At 42.7% G+C, this 24,849-nt stretch overlaps 1 long non-coding RNA gene across 1 annotated transcript in view; it reads left to right on the plus strand.

Moving 5' to 3' along the window:
* The first annotated feature begins 5,940 nt into the window (after nt 1-5,940).
* The window catches only part of LOC126992638 (uncharacterized), a 33,174-nt gene continuing 14,265 nt past the window's right edge, over nt 5,941-24,849 (plus strand). Inside the window, exons 1-3 of the long non-coding RNA XR_007746869.1 lie at nt 5,941-6,052; nt 13,627-13,691; nt 24,650-24,791. This is a non-coding gene — a long non-coding RNA (uncharacterized LOC126992638). The remainder of the gene's footprint in view (nt 6,053-13,626; nt 13,692-24,649; nt 24,792-24,849) is intronic.

Genomic DNA, 24,849 nt, shown 5'->3' on the forward strand with positions numbered 1-24,849 from the left:
AGTTCCTCTTCTTTATACACCACACTACATTCACACAACATACACACCTTTTCCCCAAATTCAAAATTCAAAATGGCGAAAAACAACACTGCTTCGGAGTCCCCGCCTGGGGGGGGGACCATAAATTCCCCCAGGGAGGACTCCCCTTCTGGCTGCCAACTTGAGAGGTGTCCTGATAACTCCTCGAACCTCCTCCTTATCAATTTCTGCAACATTCGCGGTCCCCGTTCTAATTTTCATTCTGTGGAACACCATCTCTCCTCCTCTAAACCTCACCTTCTCTTCCTCACCGAAACACAGGTTTCTGAGGCTACTGACAGCAACCTCTACTCTGTTCCCTCCTACTATCTTTATCCTAATTTTCAATCCAAAGCTGGATGTTGCGCCTACGTGCACAACGACATCACTTGCTCTCGTGCCCACGACCTTGACTCTTCTGAATTTTCCACCATCTGGCTAAGACTTCATTGTCATTCTATTACTAAATACATCTGTGCTGTTTATTTCTTACCTAACTCTACTAACTAAGTAAAACTCTTTGACTATTTGAAGTCTAAAGTGGAGCGCATCTTGACCCACTCTCCCTTCGCTGAAAGCTCCATTTTCGGAGATTTCAATGTTCACTACCAGCTTTGGCTTTCATCCTCTTTCACTGCCCAGCCTGGTGAACAACCCTTCAACTTTGCTCTCCTCAACGACCTAGAGCAGTTGGTTCAGCACCCTACTCATATTCCCGACCGTCTTGGAGACAGGCCCAACATTCTAAACCTCTTCCTTACCTCTAATCCTTCTGCTTACTCAGTCAAATTGTTCTCTCCGTTGGGCTCCTCCGATCATAACCTTATTTCTGTATCCTGTCCTATCGCTCCTGTACATCCTCTGGACCCACCGAGGAGGCGATGCTTCTGGCATTTTGCTTCAGCTCGGTGGGACGACCTGAGGATGTACTTTTCCGATTTCCCGTGGAATGATTACTGCTTCCAGGAGAGAGACCCCTCTATGTGTGCTCTGCGCATCACAGAGGTGATTGTCTCTGGAATGGAGGCATACATTCCACGTACTTTCTCTACTCCTCATGCTAAAAAGCCTTGGTTTAATCATGCTTGTTCTTGTGCTATTAAAGATAGAGAGGCAGCTTACATAAGGTTCCAGAGCCTTCGAACTCCCACTAACTTTGATCTATACATTTTAGCCCGGAATCGTGCCAAATCTATTCTCCGACTTACTAAAACTTCTTTTATAAATAGAAAATGTCAACACCTTGCTTCTTCTAATTCTTCCCGTGACTTCTGGCATCTAGCCAAAAATATCTCCTCCAATTTCACTTCTTCCTCTTTCCCTCCTCTCCTTAACCCTAACGGCAGCACTGCCGTCTTATCTGTCTCTAAGGCTGAACTCTTCGCTCAAACTTTCTGTAAGAACTCCACTCTGGACGATTCTGGGCATATTCCTCCTACTCATTCCCCCTCTGACTCCTTTATGCCTGTTATTAAGATTCTTCCTAATGATGTTTTCTTTGCCCTCTCTGGCCTCAACTCTCAGAAGGCTTATGGACCTGATGGAGTGCCTCCTATTGTCCTTAAGAACTGCTTCTGTGCTGACACCCTGCCTGGTCAAACTCTTTCGTCTCTGCCTATCAACATCTATCTTTCCTTAATGCTGGAAGTATGCCTTTGTACAGCCTGTGCCTAAGAAGGGTGACCGTTCCAATCCCTCAAACTACTGCCCAATAGCTTTACTTTCATGTCTATCTAAAGCTTTTGAATCAATCCTTAACCGGAAGATTCAAAAGCACCTTTCCACTTCTAATCTTCTATCTGATCGCCAGTATGGATTCCGCAAGGGGCGTTCTACTGGCGATCTTCTTGCTCTTTTAACTGACTCTTGGTCATCCTCTCTCAGCAGTTTCGGTGAAACTTTCTCTGTTGCGCGAGACATATCGAAATCCTTCGATAGAGTCTGGCACCAGTCTTTGCTTTCTAAACTGCCCTCTTTCGGATTCTATCCCTCTCTCTGTTCCTTTATCTTGAGTTTCCTTTCCGGCCGTTCTATCTCTGCGGTGGTAGACGGTCACTGCCCTTCCCCTAAACCTATCAACAGTGGCGTTCCACAGGGCTCTTTCCTATCACCCACTCTCTTCCTGTTATTCATCAATGATCTTCTTTCCATAACAAACTATCCTGTCCACTCGTACGCCGACGACTCCACTCTGCATTATTCAACTTCTTTCAATAGAAGACCCTCTCAACAGGAAGTACACGACTCCAGACTGGAGGTTGCAGAACGCTTAACCTCATACCTTGCTATCATTTCCGATTGGGGCAGAAGGAACCTTGTGTCCTTCAGTGCCTCAAAAACTCAATTTCTCCACTTATCATCTCGACACAATCTTCCAAACACCTATCCCCTATTCTTCGACAACACTCAGCTGTCACCTTCTTCAACACTAAACATCCTCGGTCTATCCTTAACTCAAAATCTCAACTGGAAACTTCATACCTCCTCTCTCGCTAAATCAGCTTCCTCGAGGTTGGGCGTTCTGTATCGTCTCCGCCAGTTCTTCTCCCCCGCGCAGTTGCTATCCATATACAGGGGCCTTGTCCGCCCTCGTATGGAGTATGCATCTCACGTGTGGGGGGCTCTACCCACACAGCTCATCTGGACAGAGTGGAGGCTAAGGCTCTTCGTCTCATCAGCTCTCCTCCTACTACTGATAGTCTTCTACCTCTTAATTCCGCAGCGATGTTGCCTCTCTTTCTATCTTCTATCGATATTTCCACGCTGACTGCTCTTCTGAACTTGCTAACTGCATGCCTCCCCTCTCCCCCGCTGCACGACTTTCTACTCATGCTTACCTATACTGTCCAAACCCCTTATGCAAGAGTTAACCAGCATCTTCACTCTTTCATCCCTCACGCTGGTAAACTCTGGAACAATCTTCCTTCATCTGTATTTCCTCCTGCCTACGACTTGAACTCTTTCAAGAGGAGGGTATCAGGTCACCTCTCCTTCCGAATCTGACCTTGCTTTTGGCCACCTCTTCTGATTCTTTTTTTAGGAGCAGCGATTAGCGGGCTTTTTTTTATTATTGTTTTTTTTTTGTGCCCTTGAGCTGCTTCCTTTGTTGTAAAAAAAAATATATATATATATATATATATATATATATATATATATATATATATATATATATATATATATATATATATATATATATATATATATATATATATATATATATATATATATATATATATATATATATATATATATATTTTTTTTTTTTTACAAAGGAGACAGTTCAAGGGCACAAAAGTAAACATTAATAAAAAAGCCTGCTACTGCTGCTCCTAAAAGAATCCAAAGAGGTGGCCGAAAGATTGGTCAGTTTCGGAGAAGAGGTGGCCTGATACCCTCCTCTTGAAAGAATTCAAGTCGTAGGCAGGAGGAAATACAGATGAAGGAAGATTGTTCCAGAGTTTACCAGCGTGAGGGATGAAAGAGTGAAGATGCTGGTTAACCCGTGCCGAAGGGGGTTGGACAGTATAGGATGAGCATGAGTAGAAAGTCGAGTGCAGCGGGGCCGGGAGGGGGAGGCATGCAGTTAGCAAGTTCAGAAGAGAAGTCAGCGTGGAAATATCGATAGAAGATAGAAAGAGAGGCAACATTGAGGCGCAATTTAAGAGGTAGAAGACTATCAGTATGAGGAGGAGGAGCTGATGAGACGAGAAGAGCCCCCTCTCTGTGAAGAGCTGTGGAGCCCCCACACATGAGATTCATACTAAATACGAGGTCGTACAAGGCCCATGTATATTGACAGCAACGGTGCCTGGGAGAAGAACTGGCGGAGACGGTACAGAACGCCCAGCCTCGAGGAAGCTGATTTAGTAAGAGATGAGATATGAAGTTTCCAGTTGAGATTTTGAGTTAAGGATAGACCGAGGATGTTTAGTGTTGAGGAAGGTGATAGCTGGGTGTTGTCAAAGAATAGGGGATAGTTGTTTGGAAGATTGTGTCGAGTGGATAGGTGGAGAAACTGTGTTTTTGAGGCGTTGAAGGACACCAGGTTTTTCTTGCCCCAATCGGAAATAATAGTAAGGTCTGAGGCTAAGCTTTATGCAGCCTCCAGCCTTGAGTCGTTAAGTTCCTGAAGGGTGGGTCTTCTATTAAAAGAAGTTGAATAATGCAGAGTGGAATCATCGGCGTAGGAATGGATAGGACAGTTCGTTTTGGAAAGAAGATCATCAATGAACAACAGAAAAAGAGTGGGAGATAGTACAGAACCCTGTGGGACACCACTGTTAATAGATTTAGGGGAAGAACAGTGACCGTCTACCACGGCAGAAATAGAACGGTCAGAAAGGAAACTGGAGATAAAGGTACAGAGAGAAGGATAGAAACCGTAGGAGGGTAGTTTAGAAAGCAAAGATTTGTGCCAGACCCTATCAAAAGCTTTTGATATGTCCAGCGCAATAGCAAAAGTTTCACCGAAACGGCTAAGAGAGGATGACCAAGAGTCAGTTAAGAAGCTAGGAGATCACCAGTAGAACGCCCTTGCGGAACCCATACTGGCGATCAGATAGAAGGTCAGAAGTGGAAAGGTGCTTTTGAATCTTCCGGTTAAGGATTGATTCAAAAGCTTTAGATAGACAAGAAAGTAAAGCAATAGGACGGTAGTTTGAGGGATTTGAGCGGTCACCCTTCTTAGGTACAGGCTGTATGAAGGCATACTTCCAGCAAGAAGGAAAGGTAGATGTTGACAGGCAGAGGCGAAAGAGTTTGACCAGGCAGGGTGACAGCACGGAGGCACAGTTTTTAAGGACAATAGGAGGCACTCCATCAGGTCCATAAGCCTTCTGAGGATTGAGGCCAGAGAGGCATAGAAAACATCATTTTGAAGAATCTTTATAACAGGCATAAAGGAGTCAGAGGGGATGAGTAGGAGGAATATGCCCAGAATCGTCCAGAGTGGAGTTTTAGAAAAGTTTGAGAGAAGAGTTCAGCCTTAGAGATAGATGAGACGGCAGTGTTGCTGTCAGGACTGAGGAGTGGAGGTAAAGATGGAGGAGTGAAGTTGGAGGAGATGTTTTTGGCTAGATGCCAGAAGTCACGGGAAGAGTTAGAGAAAGCAAGGTTTTGACATTTTCTATGAATTTTCTATATATATATATATATATATATATATATATATATATATATATATATATATATATATATATATATATATATATATATATATATATATATATATATATATATATATATATATATATATATATATATATATATATATATATATATATATATATATATATATATATATATATATATATATATATATATATATATATATATATATATATATATATATATATATATATATATATATATATATATATATATATATATATATATATATATATATATATATATATATATATATATATATATATATATATATATATATATATATATATATATATATATATATATATATATATATATATATATATATATATATATATATATATATATATATATATATATATATAACATTATTATTATTCCTTTCGACCTGATTACTCCTGACTTGTCTGTATAACAGGATGATACGTAAATATCCGCAACGGTATCGTCAAATCGAAATCGATAATAAACTTCACATTATGCTAAGAGAGGAAGTCCATTTTTCCATTAAACGCTTATAGGAAGAAATTACTCTACATTTTTAGTTTATGCTGTTTTTAAAACCGTTTTTTTTACTGGGATACCCATTAATACAGTACTGACTATAATAAGTAAGTTTTCTAGTACGTTAACTGCCTTATTGATAGTCGTTTATTTTTATTTTTCCTTAGAGCTGTGTTGTTTGATGTGAAAAATGGTGATGATAATGATAATAAAAAAGAAAAAACTATTTTTGATAATGAAAATGGCTTTTGTCAGACAGTAACTGGTGGGGTCACGTTATTGGTACGCCGACGCAGATGTGGCATGGTGCTGTCTTAGCTAAGGAGGTCCTCCCTGCTAGTTTACTAAATGATTTCTTGAACAGGTACGTGATTTACAGTTTTGGTTGAGCCCTTATTTTCACCCTCACAAGAAATGCATAATCAGTGTGTATAACTAATTACAGTACAGTAGAGGAATTGGACACCCCAGTAATATGTTTTATTTCGCTTATTTATTACAATTATTATTTTTAATTATATTTTAGAGTTGCATTAGTGACATAAGTCTGCAAAAGAAAAAAAAACCATATTATTTAGCATTTGAGAACGTGTCAGGTCTTCCAGAAATCAAAAGGAAGTATTCTCGAAATTCTGGAATGTCTTCACACTTTTTTTTTTTTTTTTACAACAAAGGAGGCAGCTCAAGGGCACACACAAAAAAGAAAACAATAATAAAAAAAAAAAGCCCGCAACTCGCTGCTCCTAAAAAAGAAACACGCTACGAGTAAGTTAAGAATTAAAAAATAGCCACGTGTCGGTAATTTGGACCAATAATAACACATATCCTTAAGTACGTCTTGTTGAATTTTAAGCCTCTAGATACAGACAAAAAAATAAGCGGTTGGTCCAAAACAAGAGTAAGGGCAATGGGCACTTTTTGTTTGGGCAAGTGGGCAATATCTGTTGTCATCACTTTCGACTTACAATTTATATTTTTAACGTTTGTCCTAAAGAGCCGGTAAGCTTTCTTGATTCGGCCTGTTGATCGGCCCCAGTCTGCTAGTGGCGCAGGCAGGTGTTTTATGGTGGTGCTATTCTTGATCTTTTCATGCTGACCCTGGAAGCTCTTCTTTATCGTCGTTAGAGAGTTACAGCTTTACAAAACCAGATTTTAGGCGGAGTTTCTATGTTCGCCACCAGCTTCAACTTTCATCCTCTTTCACTGACCAGCCTGGTAAACAAGTATACATGTTCATTTCTTTGCAACAATGAAAACAGTTATAGGGCAATATAAACAAGAAACAAAACAGCCCGCTAAGCACTGTTTCAGCAAAACGTATTTAGTACGAGAGTCTGAAAGAGAGATCAGTTTTGGGTCTTGATACTCCAATTTTATAAAAAGTTCAAGTCACAGGCAAGCTGTTCTAGATTTTACCACCAAAGAGTCTGAAAGAGTGGAAACAATGGTTATCTCTTGCATAAGGGATTTGGATAGAATATGGACGGAGCTAGAGTAAAAAGTCGAGGGCAGTAGGGCAGCGAAAGGGCTGGAGGCATGCATTTAGGAAGTTTACAAGAGCGGTCAGCTTGAAAATATCGATTGAAAATAGAGAGAGGCACCTTGCGACGAAGTTTATAAGGTATAAGGGTATCAGAAAGAGTAGGGGAATTGATGAGGAGAGCCTTTGACTCCACTGTGTCCGAAAGGGAAGTGTGTGGAATCCCCACACACAAGTGGTTCATTCTCCATACGAGGGCGGACAAAGCGCTTGTATATGGGCAGAATTTTTTAGGAGGAAAGGAACTGGTGGAGACGAATACGGAACACATAACCTCGAGTAGCTGATTTAACACAAGATGAAATATGAAGTTTCCAGTTGAGATTTTGAGTTAGGGATAGGCTGAAGATGTTTAGTGTAGAAGAAGGAGACAGCTCTGTGTTACCGAAAAATTGAGATGGGTGTTTTGAGGATCTTGTCGATGTGACAGGTGGAGGAATTGAGTTTTAGAGGCATTGAAGGACACCAAGTTCCCCCTGCCACATTAAAAACTGACAAGCAGGTCACAAGTTAAGCGTTCTGTAACATCCAGCCTTGAGTCCTGTATTTCCAGTTAGGAGGGTATTGTGTTGAAAGATATTGAGTAATGCAAAGTAGAGAAATCGGCGTAGGAGAGGATAGAAAAGTTTGTTAGAGGAAGAACGTCATTATTAACCCGTGAGCTACTGTACGCCTCTCAGGCATCATGCCATGGGGACTGCTGTACTCCTTTTGGAAGCGCTTATTTCACATCGCTTCCACAAAGCCCCTGAGGACTGTGCGACCTTGAATCTTTTTAGTAGTTAGTTTAGCCTCCAATGTTGAATATAACACCATCATCATGTGGATCCTGTCATTTGTTTGTTATCAGTCCTTAGAGATAATGACACTGGTGTTATGTGTCGAAAATGACGCTCATACATATTTACACACCTCTGGTGTAAAAGGAGTCTTAAGTTATATTGTAAATATATTAATAAACATAGTGACAGCAAACACCAGACGTAATGAAGTGAAATAAGCTTGAAATTTAGTAAAATGTATCAGGAACTGAAAAGTATCGGCAGGGGAGACGCTCTGATGTTGGCAAAACTGCATGCTCCTCGCCCTCTGTGCGCCGTGTGGAAACAGATAAGTTGCTCATTATTAGTCATGGGAGGCAGAAACATAGCACTTTTCTCTAATGACGCGTGAATGATTCCCCTGCCCCTCCCTGATAACAAGAATGCAAGAGGAGGCTCTCATTAATCGATAGAGGCGAAGAAAGAGAAAGGAATGGAAGTGAGTGACAACTCCACCAATGTGTATCAATTACTTCCACCACCAAGAGGGCACCACGGACCTCCACAGCCACAAACACATCAAACACCTCCATCATCACGAGGGTGCCAAGTATCTACACCATTAGGATTATACTTTGGTGATTATACCAAATAAAATGGTTGATTGAATGGTAAATATATAGGTATAATGGCGTACATAGCGTGTGATGGGGTTGGCATCCCTGCGCGGCCCGTGTTTCCACCCCTCTTCACGCACTCAGCTAGGAGCAGGAGTCCACATGTGCCCGGCGCTATCACTTCTCTTCCCCTCACTACCATCTCGTCAAGCAAGGAGCCATTAGAAAAGTGATCGAGCCCCATCGGAGCTATAGCAAAGGACTACCTGCTTGAGTTAATCAAGTACCTGGTGTGTTGATACGGCAAGGGTTAAAAATCATGATACAACCCAAAAGTCTTGAAGAACACTTTAAATCATTTATTAAAAACTTTTACCGACTCATATTAGATTAAATACGTTTTATTATAATTTTTGGATCATTTACTACTATATTAATGAGAGAAATGCAGAATTGACACATAAAATATGCGAAGGGGCTGACGAAGATGTGCCTATCTCGACCCCTTGGCAGATTCCAACAATTTCGCCCTTCAACACCTTCCCTTCACCTCCGGAGGAAACCCTTCGAGTATTATGGTAGGAGAAAATGGCCGAAAAGGTTCTACAGTCGAAGAGGTTGCCTTATGGTACGGCCGTAAGGCTCTTCGTCTCATCAGCTCTCCTCCTCTTACTGATAGTCTTCTACCTCTTAAATTCCGCCGCCATGTTGCCATTGAATGCAGGTGACCAAAGGGTCTCAAGATGTACTTGGATGGTAATGGGGCCTACATGGAACCTGTACAGGTGCCCTGCGCATTAAGATCCAGATCCAGATCCAGACATGGGCGGAGGAACCTCCGGGTTGGAGTCGTAGTGTGGGCAAGACGACGCTCCTCCAGGTGCATGTCCCTAATGATTGATTGATTTCAAGTATGTTCTTTCTTAGTGTTTATTTCGTCTCACATTACTTACTTTTGATTTATTTGACCTTATTTGACTCCAAATTAAAATTCACAGAAATTAATTTGAAGTTTAGTGCTTGCAAAGGAAAGTTTTACTTTACGAGTACAAGCGATTTTCTCAAAACTAGAAAAAAAAAACGGTATAATTAATTACCAACTTATTATCATTTTGGTTTCAAAGGTTTATAGATACATTAAGAGAAGCATATATATATAATATATATAATATGATAAATGAATATTAAAGAAAGACAACAAAAATCAAATTTATATCCTACTAAAGCTTCTCTACGCAAGAGTATGTTATACTTACTATATTGCATAAATAGGTTGGAAAACTTACCTTAGGGGATATTGTTCTGGCCTGTAGGTGACTGAAAGTTCGGAATAATTTTGGAGAAAATCAAAATAAAAAAGAACAATATTAAAAATATTTATATAAATTACGATACGCAACATCTTTGCAATATGGCTTAAATCAAAGGTTATTTGGTAAATAAATAAGTTATTCACTTTCACTCAACACACCCTTTAATAGACTCGTTAACATATGTTATCATCAGTGGAGGAGTAGGTAGGAAGACACCTACCGAACGGGCGTGAGCTACTCCCGGTGATGATATATGGGAGGCGAGGAGGGTGCTGAGGCCCTTCAAAGACCCTTCCCATGTCCTCACTAACCGTTTCCCTTTTGTCTCATCAACACCAGAGAGCAGTTCAGCATGCTCTCAAAAGACAGTTCCTCTCTCTTTCTACACCACACTACATTCACACAACACACACACCTTTTCCCAAAATTCAAAATTCAAAATGGCTAACGAAAACACCGCCTCGGAGTTCCCGCCTGGGGGGGGGGGGCATAAATTCCCCCAGGGAGGAATCCCCTTCTGGCTGCCGACTTGAGAGGTGTCCTGATAACTCCTCGAACCTCCTCCTTATCAATTTCTCCAACATTCGCGGTCTTCATTCTAATTTTCATTCTGTGAAACACCATCTCTCCTCCTCTAAACCTCACCTTCTCTTCCTCACCGAAACACAGGTTTCTGAGGCTACTGACAGCAACCTCTACTCTGTTCCCTCCTACTATCTCTATCCTAAATTTCAATCTAAAGCTGAATGTTGCGCCTACGTGCACAACGACATCACTTGCTCTCGCGCCCACGACCTTGACTCTTCTGAATTTTCCACCATCTGGCTAAGACTTCATTGTCATTCTATTACTAAATACATCTGTGCTGTTTATCTCTTGCCTAACTCTACTAATTATGTAAAATTCCTTGACTATTTGAACTCTAAAGTGGAGCACATCTTGACTCACTCTCCCGTTGCTGAAATCTCCATCTTCGGAGATTTCAATGTTCACCACCAGCTTTGGCTTTAATCCACTTTCACTGACCAGCCTGGTGAATAAGCCTACAACTTTGCTCTCCTCAACGACCTAGAGCAGTTGGTTCAGCACCCTGCTCGTATTCCCGGCCGTCTTGGAGACAGGCCCAACATTCTAGACCTCTTCCTTACCTCTAATCCTTCTGCTTACTCTGTCAAACTGTTTTCTCCGTTGGGCTTTCCGATCATAACCTTATTTATGTATCCTGTCCTATCGTTCCTGTACATCCTCTGGACCCACCGAAGAGGCGATGCTTCTGTCATTTTGCTTCTGCTCGGTGGGACGACCTGAGGATGTACTTTTCCGATTTCCCGTGGAATGATTACTGCTTCCAGGAGAGAGACCCCTCTGTGTGTGCTCAGCGCATCACAGAGGTGATTGTCTCTGGAATAGAGGCATACATTCCACGTACTTTCTCTACTCCTCATGCTAAAAAGCCTTGGTTTAATCATGCTTGTTCTTGTGCTATTAAAGATAGAGAGGCAGCTCACAAAAGGTTCCAGAGCCTTCGAACTCCCGCTAACTTTGATCTTTACATTTCAGCCCGGAATCGTGCCAAATCTATTCTCCGACTTACCAAAATTTCTTTCATTAATAGAAAATGTCAACACCTTGCTTCTTCTAATTCTTCCCGTGACTTCTGGCATCTAGCCAAAAATATCTCCTCCAGTTTCACTTCTTCCTCTTTCCCTCCTCTCCTTAACCCTAACGGCAGCACTGCCGTCTCATCTGTCTCTAAAGCTGAACTCTTCGCTCAAACTTTCTGTAAGAACTCCACCCTGGACGATTCTGGGCATATTCCTCCTACTCATCCCCCTCTGACTCTTTTATGCCTGTTATTAAGATTCTTCCAAATGATGTTTTCTATGCCCTCTCAGGCGTCAACTCTCAGAAGGCTTATGGACCTGATGGAGTGCCTCCTATTGTCCTTAAAAAGTGTGCTTCTGTGCTGACACCCTGCCTGGTCAAATTCTTTCGTCTCTGCCTATCAACATCTATCTTTCCTTCCTTTTTTTTTTTTTTTACAACAAAGGAGGCAGCTCAAGGGCACACAAAAAAAGAAAACAATAATAAAAAAAAAAGCCCGCTACTCGCTGCTCCTAAAAAAGAAACAAAAGAGTATGCCTTTGTACAGCCTGTGCTTAAGAAGGGTGACCGTTCCAATCCCTCAAACTACCGCCCTATAGCTTTGCTTTCCTGTCTATCTAAAGCTTTTGAATCGATCCTTAACCGGAAGATTCAAAAGTACCTTTTCACTTTTAACCTTCTATCTGATCGCCAGTATGGATTCCGCAAGGGGCGTTCTACTGGCGATCTTCTTGCTCTCTTAACTGACTCTTGGTCATCCTCTTTTAGCCGTTTCGGTGAAACTTTCTCTGTTGCGCTAGACATATCGAAAGCCTTCGATAGAGTCTGGCACCAGTCTTTGCTTTCTAAACTGCCCTCTTTCGTATTCTATTTCTCTCTCTGTTCCTTTATCTCCAGTTTCCTTTCCGGCCGTTCTATCTCTGCGGTGGTAGACGGTCATTGCTCTTCCCCTAAATCTATCAACAGTGGTGTTCCACAGGGCTCTGTCCTATCACCCACTCTCTTCCTGTTATTCATCAATGATCTTTCCATAACAAACTGTCCTGTCCACTCATACGCCGACGACTCCACTCTGCATTATTCAACTTCTTTCAATAGAAGACCCTCTCAACAGGAAGTACACGACTCCAGACTGGAGGCTGCAGAACGCTTAACCTCAGACCTTGCTATCATTTCCGATTGGGGCAGAAGGAACCTTGTGTCCTTCAATGCCTCAAAAACTCAATTTCTCTACCTATCAACTCGACACAATCTTCCAAACACCTATCCCCTATTCTTCGACAACACTTAGCTGTCACCGTCTTAAACACTAAACATCCTCGGTCTATCCTTAACTCAAAATCTCAACTGGAAACTTCATATCTCCTCTCTCGCTAAATCAGCTTCCTCGAGGTTGGGCGTTCTGTATCGTCTCCGCCAGTTCTTCTCCCCCGCGCAGTTGCTATCCATATACAGGGGCCTTGTCCGCCCTCGTATGGAGTATGCATCTCACGTGTGGGGAGGCTCCACTCATACAGCCCTTCTGGACAGAGTGGAGTCTAAGGCTCTTCGTCTCATCAGCTCTCCTCCTCCCACTGATAGTCTTCTACCTCTTAAATTCCGCCGCGATGTTGCCTCTCTTTCTATCTTCTATCGATATTTCCAAGCTGACTGTTCTTCTGAACTTGCTAACTGCATGCCTCCCCTCCTCCCGCGGCCCCGTTGCACACGACCTTCTACTCATGCTCATCCCTATACTGTCCAAACCCCTTATGCAAGAGTTAACCAGCATCTTCACTCTTTCATCCCTCACCCTGGTAAACTCTGGAACAATCTTCCTTCATCTGTATTTCCTCCTGCCTACGACTTGAACTCTTTCAAAAGGAGGGTATCAGGACACCTCTCCTCCCGAAATTGACCTTTGTTTCGGCCACCTCTTTTGATTCTTTTTTTGGGAGCAGCGAGTAGCGGGCTTTTTTTTATTATTGTTTTCTTTTTCTTTGTGCCCTTGAGCTGTCTCCTTTGCTGTTAAAAAAAAAAAAAGCCATCTCATACCTCTTTTTCATCTACGAAATTCAATCAACTACATTATAATACGAACAAAAGGAATTGTATTTCATCAGATATTGGGTTGACACTCTCGCCGGACCAGTGTGGAACCCTGCAGACCATACTGATACAATGGCAGGTGAGATTAATACTTGATAGTAAGTGAATGAATGTATGATAATATATATAATAAATGAATGAAGGAATAAATAAATTTACATAAACTAACGAAAAAGGAAGCCAGAGAGAGAGAGAGAGAGAGAGAGAGAGAGAGAGAGAGAGAGAGAGAGAGAGAGACGCAGACACACACACACACACACACACATGTTTAAGTAGCCCGTTGCTGACGATGATATCGTCACTACATGCATAGAAGTCTGTCTTTGATGGCATTACCGTTGCATTGACGGGCTCGGGAAAGTGTAAAGAAACTGCTTTTGATCCACATTGCCAGCCGGAGACATCATAGATGTTATCAGTACCCCATGTCGCAAGTATATTTTTTTTGCGGCCTCTCCTCTCCTTTGTGCTGCACAACGTTGCCCAGCAGGAGCGTCAATCCCGCCATTAAACCTTTTTTGAGCATTGAGGTTTTCAGCATATACGTCTAAATTTTGTGGTGGTCTATTGGACTTTTTCAGTGTGTAGTTTATGTGATCATACTACGTTTTACGCTGATTTTTACGCTCAGAGAGAATTTGCCGCAAAGGATTCGGAGTGGCAGTTCGGGTTCCGATCTGCCAAATACATGATTAACCCATCCAAAATGACGCTAGGCAGATGTACATTCCAGTCGGTCGATGTTTTCCTTGCGCTGTATCTCTGTGTCAGGTATCTTCTGCCACCCTCTGAAATCCACTGTAGACTGACGACTGTGCATGCGAAATGGCCCCAGTGTTTTCAAGTGACGTCTGTAAGGAACTCATATTTCACTTTCATAGACATATATGGGAATAGAAAGAAAAATCAGCTTGTATGCTTTCACTTTAATGTAGAGTGTTAGATTATTGTTAAACAACACTTTTTGATAGCGTGCCAACGGATGCTGCCACCAAACCCATGCATGCAACACTACACCTCGTCTCAAAGTTCATAGTTATGTGAATATATAACCTGAAACTTGTATTATCAGCGCAGAGATGGTGAAAGCCGGGCTGGGGTGAAGCCATGCTCCATGTGTTACATGCAGTGCTGTCTGCAGTGTGAACGTTTAGTATCATTACCCCCGAGTGGAAAAGGGGGCCGGTTTTCCCTATCAGGAAAGGGGAAGGGGACTAACAGGATTGCAATTGCGCGTAACATTACACTGCTCAGTGTTCCGGCATAAGTGTTCGCTCATCTGCTCCTGATGGCAATTTGATCTCATCTGCTAAAGTTTTAGCAATACGGGTCTCTAAGTTTAGACAGGGTTCGTAAGGCACTATGTCGTAAGGCACTATGGAACATTCTGCGGGTCCATGGAATTCCTGCAAGGATTATTGACCGTATGACAAGCCTCTACTTTGGGACTAAGAGAGCTGTGACGTGTGAGAAAGGCGTTTTCGGCTACTGCATCGTTAATTTAGGAATGAGGAAATGGTGCATTTATTGCTTCACCACTTTTTAATACTTGCATGGATTGGGTATTAGGCAGAGTTGCTTATCAAAGTCCTTACAGACCATCTGTTGGCAACATCAAGGTCATTGACAATCTTGCTGATGATGCTATACTCGCAAAATCGCTGGCGGTACTTGCGATGGCTCTGGGAGTGATGCCTGAGGAGGTGAAGCCACTGGAACTGAAGGCCTTCACAGTGAGCTATTCGTACAGAAGGGGGATAGCTCACTGTATCACTGACGTCTCCCCAGCTGAAAGTCTTTAGGGTGAGGATCGAGAGAGGAGATAAAAGACCCCAGCAACATGAAGGAGTACAAGCCACACGATACTCTTGCCATACCCGACTGGAAAGTCTTTGTTCAAAATTCACTGAATAAAGCAAACCTGTTGAACTACATTGGTGAAGCATGGACTGCGCAGCACAAATCACTTCCCGCAGGATGCAAATTCATTCTTGGTGGAATCTTCCGTGATCCTGGTCGCACTGTCATGTTATCAGCAGATGGTCAAGTTGAGTTTCCAGAGCTGTCCTGTGTGAAGCATGAGAGGGAGATACCAGGATGTTTGCCCACATTGCATGCTCAGTACAATATCATCACCACAAACAGGCTGTAGTGGTGGCTACTAACACAGATGTGATTATGATGTGCATATACTACATCACACACCTGGATGGTCTGGAGGAGCTGTGGGTGAAGAAGATGGAGATCTACTTACCTGCTCATGCAATTGCAGAAGCCCTGGCAGGAAAGTATGCTGTTGAAGCTGCATATCTTACATCCATGTTCCTCAGCACCTATATACTGACTGGATGTGACACAGTGAGCTATCCGTACAGGTGAGGGGAAAAGAGTGCCTACAAAACTGCCGTTGAGCACCTGATAGACCTTCAACCACTGTGCAGATATGGTGACCCTGGAGAAGCCTGGATGTTCATGAAGATGTTGCGACATCAGCTAGGAGATACTTTGCGTCACTGTATGAAAGGAGTGACTTCAGTGGTAATTTGGATGCACGGCGAGCACATCTGTTTGGCAACATCAAAGGAGACAACCTTTGCCTTCCACCTACAGAAGATGCCTTCCAGTTACACCTTCGCCGAGCCCTGTATCAGTTGGCTGCATGCAAGCGAGCACACATTTTTCAGCCAACCTACCCTGTTGTCACTGTCTTTGGCAGAGAGCTCATCGGTGGGAAACTGATGGCAACCATGATGCTGAAGGAGGCAAAACCTGCAGAATTCAAACGAAACAAATGCTGTCACTGCAGGAAAATTATGTGTCCCCGAGGATGTTCCTGTGCTCGTGCCAATGTGAAGTGTGTCATCGCATGTTTCTGTACTGGGGATCCCAACAAATGTTCAAGGATTAAGCTCGCACTCGAAGACAGTGACATGAATTACACATTCTAAGCTATTTTGTTCATTGCAAGTTATTCTCAATCAATATTACAGACACTGTTACCAGTAATTAAATGCAAGTTATTGTATACATTATTTCATGTGATTTTTATTCTTCTTTGTGTTCAGTAATCGGTATTCCATTAAAAGTTTAATTTCAATTTTTTTTGTAGATAGTGCCCACTGATATATCCAAATTCAGCTGTGCAATAACCATTGTTTTGTTGGGTATACTCCGGCTAGCTCAAACGTGCGGCTGTGACGTAGGCCTCTAGGGAATAAGCGGCAGTACAGCGTTGCCACGTTTTAACCCCACCTTGGTTGCCTCTCTCTCTCTCTCTCTCTCTCTCTCTCTCTCTCTCTCTCTCTCTCTCTCTCTCTCTCTCTCTCTCTCTCTCTCTCTCTCTCTCTCTCTTAATTCCTCCCTCGCACATTCCTTTCTTTCTACTTCTCTCTCTCTCTCTCTCTCTCTCTCTCTCTCTCTCTCTCTCTCTCTCTCTCTCTCTCTCTCTCTCTCTCTCTCTCTCTCTCTTAATTCCTCCCTCGCACATTCCTTTCTTCCTCCTTCTCTCTCTCTGTCTGGTCAAGGACGCCGACTGACCTGAGTGGAGTCACCTGACCTCTCCACCTGTGTGGATGGCGGGCGTGTCTGGGTGTTGGCCGGGAGCGTTACCGCCGCGAGGATTTTAATGTTTTTTTTTTTTCATACTTATGTCAGCTTATTTTAACGTACATTCCTTCACGATATAATCTAAATATAATTGTGAAACCCGTTACCCATCCCAAAACGTAAGGGAAACTCAATAATAAGTATAGCATTTTTTTATGTATATGTATATGTATTTTTATGTATATATATGTCACGTTTCTTTGTATGCTTACAAATATCTTATCCATAATAAGTTAACTGTTCTTCCATACGTTATAACACTAAGATTAAATGTGTTTGCATATTTGCTGATCATATTTGCCATGGTTTTACTTAAATTATAACATTTCTACATCGCGAGCTGGGAGACACGCGGCAAGGCTGTACAAGGGATCCCGTACACTTACTCCGCCCACAACCGCACGTTTAGTGTAGCCAAGGTATAGTCATGCAGTGTACATTTAGGTATGTTGTTTGGGGACAGGGTTCTGTTCGAATTACAATGAATTCTTGACTATGATATTTGATAAGAGTGTAAAGATATTAAAATCATCCCTGAGTCTTTGATTTTGATTTGATTTTCAAGATAATGTTTATTGAAAAGAATGTCATATTTGATGATGTCTTAATTCAGGGCATGGTTAATTATTAGTGAAGTAAATATGAAAATAATGAGAAATGAAAAAACCGGGAATTTTTTTGCATTAAAAATGGTTCAAAATAATTTGGAAAGGGTTTGTAAGTGTATTTCTCAACTTGATGTTGTCAACAAATGTGATATGTGTGTCCGGGATGCATTTACTGAGAGTCTACACAGCACAATAAGGAATTATAAAAAAATAATCGCCTTCTTATTTTTCGGTTTAAAACTAAAAGTTCACATAGAAAACTGGCCATAATTTTTTTACGCAAGGTGTCCGGCTGAGCAGACCTCTCATTCAGGGGACCTTAAAATTCAAATTATATAAAAAAAAGAGTTTAGCATGCCATGTCAGGTTCAACCCATTTTATTGAGCTTTTGAGCCTGTGGACTCCTAACTATCACCAGAACTTCCAGCGACTTCACAAGGATTACTGCATTATCAGCAAAAACAAGATCCTAGTATTGAGGAGAGATGCTTCACAATGACTCTGGTCCACAACTATGCCTAGTACCCAGTCCATACATGTGTTGAAAAGCGATAGGGCAAAGACACAGCACTGCCTTACTTCCACATTTACGGGAAAAAGGCTAGACAAGCCTCCCACCCCAACCCCTCTACACTGCACAGCACTCTCAGTCCCAGAATACAGGCAAGTCAGCAAACCAATAGTTTTTACAGGAATCCCGCGGAGTAGCAAGAGATCCCAGAGTGCCTCGCGATGGACCGAATCAAATGCCTTCTTGAGATCAACTCACGTCGGCGCTCCATCAGCAAGCGAAGAGATGGGATATCGTTGTTGGTCGACTTACCAGGCGGAAACCAAGACAGATCAGGTCTCTGCAGCTTCAGAAGCTGGCTGCAAATCGGCATCAGAAATAGATGGGCAATTACATTGACTGCGCATCGTGTGGTGTATTACCACGGTGTTTGTTGCATTCCTGACGGTCCCTTTTCCTTTATCAGAGGACCAACCCCCTCTTCCAGTCAGGCGGAATGATACCAAACTGCCATTCGACAGTAAAGACTGGCATGTCTCACCCCGAGCTTTAAGCAGCTTCGCACTGGTGTTATAGATCTTTATAAGTGCCTTTCCATCCCTCAGCTTTGCCTGTCTCGTCAATGGGTGAATCAGTGTCCGCCACCTACATCCCAGCAACTGGAAGCTGCCCACTTGAAGGGTCCACCGCGTACACCTGCTGAAAGTAAACACCCCAACGAGCCCTCTGCTCATCCATGTCTGACAAGTCTGGGGTCATTCGTATCTAAACGGCCTTCGACTTCATCAGTGAGACCTCTGGCATACCTATCCTCGTCTCTCCTCATGATATATCTAATCCTACGCGACATAGCATAATATTGATCCCAATTCCCATCAGGCCTGGCAGCCCGATTCTTCTCAGTATTCGCCAGGCGCTCCGCCGAGCCAAATACACCACCCTAGATGTCGGGAACTCTCCAGTGCACTCCTTTGCAGCTATAAGAGTTTCATGTTTTAAGGTATCAAGCAGCTATCCAGGGCCCTCAAGGGTGCCGAAACACATTGAACCGATTTAAGACTGCCACCGCATACTTCGAAACACATACTAGATCTTTCAGCTTTTTGAAAAGGAAGACATTATTGTTTCATCTCAAGATTCTTCTTGTCCTAACATGAGGCTTGAGTGCTACAATAACAAGCTTATGATCAGTTCCAAAGAACTCAGCCCTTTGGAAAACCCTGCAGTTGTCGGTGTGTGGTGTTCGATGTATCAACAGTGCCCCCAAGTAGGCTAAGGAGTTCCAAAGCTCTCTTTTCGGAAGGGCCCTGCTGACATTCCTGAGTCCAGCACGTGATCAGGTCATGGTCAATTTAAACACATCTCTCTCTCTCTCTCTCTCTCTCTCTGTCTCTCTCTCTCTCGTGCTCTCTGCTGGTTGCTATCTCGCTGCTGCTTGCGTGTTGGTTATGTGCTGCCAGTTGTGTAGGTTGTTGTGCTTTGCTTGATGGATTATGCTACACATTGTTTCACTCTCCTCTTTATCTGCCTGTACTCTACTCACCCTAGCACTTTCACCTTGTAATACTGTACTCTACCCACACGACGCAGCACCTTGTAAAGTTTCATATATTTCATTATGAAATTGATTGTCACAATTCCTGCACAATCACAGGGATATTTCACCTGCTCCTTGACAACAGCTTGACCTTCACTTGGGAGTCCCCTGCCCTTACCACCTGACCTGAGTATCTCCTCTGACACTCTTTTTTCTCCTCCCTCCCTCTTCCCTCCTTCCTGTTCCTCCCCTCTCCCCCTTTCCCCTCTTCCCCCCTCCTCCCTCTCCCTTCTCCCCCTCTCTCTCTCTCTCTCCCCTTCCCCCTCCCTCTCTCCTCTTCTCCCTCTCTCCCTCCTCACTCTCTCCTCCCTCTTCCTCTCCATCCTCCCTCCTCCTCCTCCCTCCTCTCTCTCCGTCTCTCTCCTCTCTCCTCTCTCACTCTCCCTCCTTCGCGTCCCTCCACCACCATGAAAATACCCATTTCATCCTAATCCTCTCTCTCTCTCTCGACTTGCTCTAAACTCACTAAGACCTCTGCTCCTTCTCAAATTAAAAAGATGCTTCAAAGAATTGCTTCTTGACAGCAAGATTCTCCTACTAAGAAACTCTTGCGAGCGGACTCGAGATGCACAAGAACTGTCTCAACAGATTTCTTCACACTACGATCGATCACTGAACCGATGCGCCTGTTTGAACAGCAGCTCATCACCCCAGCCTTGCACAGGACGCTCAGCTGGCGATGATCACTGCTCGTCAACCTGCTCACCACCCCTCTTGTTTCACTAATCCCGAAGAACATCCCCGCCCTGCCGCAAAAGGACGCCCCTACACTCCCAAACCAGCACTGAAGGCAGAAGGAGCACCTTCCGAGCCTAGAGGCATTTATCCCCCTCATCTATACAGCCTGACGCTGGAATTGTCGCCCCCACAGAGAAGGAGCCAGACCCTTTGTGCAGAGAGCTGTATCCTTCTCACGTGGGTCACAGATTGCGCCATAGGGGAGGAGTTGGATGACCAGAAGAGGACCCGCTTTGTCGGTGACTCCATGAGACCCGCCGCTGATACCACCGTCTCTCATCCATGTCCCCCATACGGCATGTACTAACTGTTATCTCCGGAGTTGGACATCACCGACGACGAGTGACCCGCTGAGGCTTTAATGACTCACTCTAATCTCTCCATATTTCATAGAATCTCGTCACCACGGACGAGGGAATTTTCTTGCTTTCCTGGGACCGCAGGTCTCCTCAGCATTATAGGTCTAAATCCCTGCGGATCTTGCGACGTAAGAATTAACGCCTGGGACAATTTCTACGGCCAGAGTAAACTTAAGGCCAATCAGGACAACAACCGCTTACATCCTCTTTGCGGAGAGCGGGACGTCTTCCACGGTTCGCAGCCACCTGATCAAAAAACAGAGTCCAGCCCGACACACCCACCCCGCCACTTGTCCCACGCTAAGCAGCGCACGTTGAAGGCTCAACGACGCTCCATGTGAGCACCTTCACTGAAACGACCTTTCCTTTAAGATATCCACCCCTATCAAAAAATAAGAGTCAGATTCGCAACAAAACTCTGATACTTTGAAGATGCCAGCCAAGAAACCCCTATTACCAAGCCTTAAGATAACCTAAAAATCCTTAGTTTCAATCGTAAATATGTCATTTTTCTGATTGCACAAGAACATTTCAGCCACACTCTTCATTGACGTTCGGACTATAACTGAAGGTGGTGGTAATTTTGCAAATATTATTGGTTTAAGTCCACTGATACACAAAAGATGGCTCTGACGTAACATAATTTTGATGCATTGCCGTATAGGTGGTGGTGCTGCCACTTGTCAAAAGCCTAATCAATAAATATCTGACAAGGCAACCATAGACATATATCGTGGCGATTTTAGCAGAATAAAGGTTAATGATTACGCATCTTTAACCTACAGGCCTCGACTCCTGGGCGACTGCCGATCTTGAACATGTACAGAAGAAAAGGCGAATAAGAAAGGTAAAATTAAACCGATAAATCTGAGACAGACCAAATCAAATCGACTACATAACCGTCAGGCACATAAGTGTCCAAGAAGGTCAGTAATGTAATAATTTTGAAGAAGCCCATCACCTAGTCGATCATAAATTAGTCCGCGAACACAAGAGAGCTAGATCATAAGTTAAAAATAAAAGATGCCAGCCTTGGGTCAAATGAGCTAACTTCCTAGAAATCCGACGAAAAATCATAAAAAAGTCCGCTGCTTATACAGAGCTCAAGAGATATAATTAAGCTTCATTTAAAGGGAGATAATTTCAAACTGTCTTAACACATTCGTCCCCTTTCATGAGAAGCGAAGTAACACTAAATGACAGCCCAATTAAAAATGAAGTCTATTGTTTAAAAGTGCAGACTCAAAAGCAGAACATACAAAGAAACTGTGTGAAGCACGCCTAAAACTAATGAACTTTACCATGATGCCACAAGAAGATTAAAAGATTAGTATGTCAGATAAGCGTAGATATGAAGAAACTAAAAAGGCAAACTGTAAAGAAAAAAACATTAGATCATCCATGACACCAAGCGACGAGAGGTAAAAAGATTAGTGGCTGTCAAACAAGCAGCCACAACAAAGTGTGACTGCAACTGTACGCCAAACCCGAAATAAAAACCGATAATTTCCTCGTACTTTACTACTAACAGTGGTATTGGACCCTTAACCAACACAGGTATCAAATTGCTCAAAGAAACAAAGAGCGAAATATTCTCCTCCCTCACAACCGTATTCCGACGATGCCTTGCGACAAGGCATCGTCCCTTCGGATTGGAAAAAGGCTAACGTGACACCGATTTTTAAGAAAGGAGACAAAACATTACCAGGTAATTACAGGCCCATTAGTCTAACTTCGGTTGTAGGTAAGCTACTTGAGAGCATAATTAGAGACAAAATTGTGAGTTACCTTGAAAGCCACTCATTAATTGGGGACTCACAACATGGCTTCCGTAACAAAAGATCCTGCTTATCAAACCTATTAACCTTTTATAACGATCTCTTCACGGTTTATGACGTAACCAAATCACTGGACGTAGTCTATCTTGATTTCCAGAAAGCGTTTGATAAAGTTCCGCATCATAAATTACTTTACAAATTAAAGCAAATAGGTATTGACGGTCAAGTACACCGATGGATCGCGAATTGGTTGAGCAACAAACAACAAAGAGCGGTGATTGACGGATTTAACTCAGAGAGGGCGCCGGTCACTAGTGACGTCCCTCAGGGCTCGGTTCTTGGCCCAGTGCTCTTCGTTATTTACATCAACGATGTGGATGTTGGACTCAATAATCGCATTAGTAAATTTGCAGACGACACAAAGATTGGTAACTCGGTTCACACTGACAAAGACAGGCAAAGCCTCCAAGAGGATTTGCACAAAATTTCAGCTTGGTCTGATAGATGGGAGATGCCCTTTAACGTAGACAAGTGTCAGGTCCTTCAAGTTGGAACAAGGAATAAGAAGTTCGATTACGAAATGCGCGGCGTTAAACTTAAAAGCGTTCAGTGCGTTAAGGACTTGAGGGTCAAAATCGCGTCAAACCTCAAATTCTCACAGCAATGCATCGATGCAGCAAATATAGCGAACATAATGTTGGGCTTCATTAAAAGAAACTTTTTATTCGAGAATATAGATGTAATACTTCCACTCTTCAATAGTTTAGTCAGACCCCACTTGGAATATGCGGTACATTTTTGGTCTCCCCACCATGCAAAGGACATTGCTAAATTAGAAGGTGTTCAGCGTCGGGCAACAAAAATGACCCCTTTCTTGCGCAACAAATCTTACGAAGAAAGGCTTTCCACCCTTAACATGTTCTCTCTTGAGAAACGTCGCCTCCGAGGAAAACTGATTGAATGTTTTAAAATACTTAATGGTTTCACGAATGTAGACAGATCAACATTGTTTATGATCAATGACGCTTTGTGTACGAGGAACAATGGCGTAAAACTCAAATGTAGACAAGTAAATTCAGACTGCACCAAATTTTTCTTCACCAACGTTGTAGTGCGAGAATGGAATAAACTCCCACCGTTAGTGGTCCAGTGTAACACGATTGACTCCTTCAAAAACAAGCTCGACCGTCACTTCCTTCAACTTAATATCAACTAGAGTTGAAATGCAACGTTTTGGAGCCTTCTGATTAATGTAGAATCACTTAGGTTTAAGGACAGACCACCTAGTCTGGACCATGGGGTCTGTGTGGTCTGATTTTCTATGTAAATCTATGTAAATCTCTCCAAACACACACACACACACACACACACACACACACACACACACACAGAAAGAGACATACAGACACAACACGTTCACGCTCACAATTAATTGTTTTGGAAGTGTTTGCATCAAAATTAACAAGATTAGAAACAAAATATATGAAGTTTGTAGTTGTTTCCTTAATAAGTGTCGTCATTGAATCGTTTAAGTTCAAACTTGCTCCTGGGAAGCATGGTTCCTCACACGATCTAGATTCTAGATAATGATAAGAAGTGTGGTATGAAAACTCGAGAAACTACTAAGCATAATATTAATAATAATTGCTCACAAGAGAGCAAAATGAATTACAGAACAAAGGTTGAAAATTCTTCAATGATTAAAATTATGAAATTTGTTTTAATGGTTGTATATGCTGATTTTTTTAAGCTTAAACTGAATCACTGACATTATCCACTACTCGTAATTCTAGAGATTACAACTAAATTTTTTTGGTTCCATTTACATATTTCATGAAGGTGGAAACTTTGCCCCACGAGCGATGATGGCGGAGGTTGAGGGGCTTCTACGTGGCACTGCCGATGAAGTACACGCCCAGGTGGAGGAAGGAATGATGCGGGAGTTTGTCGCAAGGGAAGCCTGGGGAAGAAACGGGCTCAGGTGAGTCGGCGGAAGCCAATCCAGCAGGTTTTATATAATTGTTACTGACAAAGTGCAA

Source organism: Eriocheir sinensis, chromosome 7 (assembly GCF_024679095.1).
Source record: "Eriocheir sinensis breed Jianghai 21 chromosome 7, ASM2467909v1, whole genome shotgun sequence".
Lineage (NCBI taxonomy): Eukaryota > Metazoa > Arthropoda > Malacostraca > Decapoda > Varunidae > Eriocheir > Eriocheir sinensis.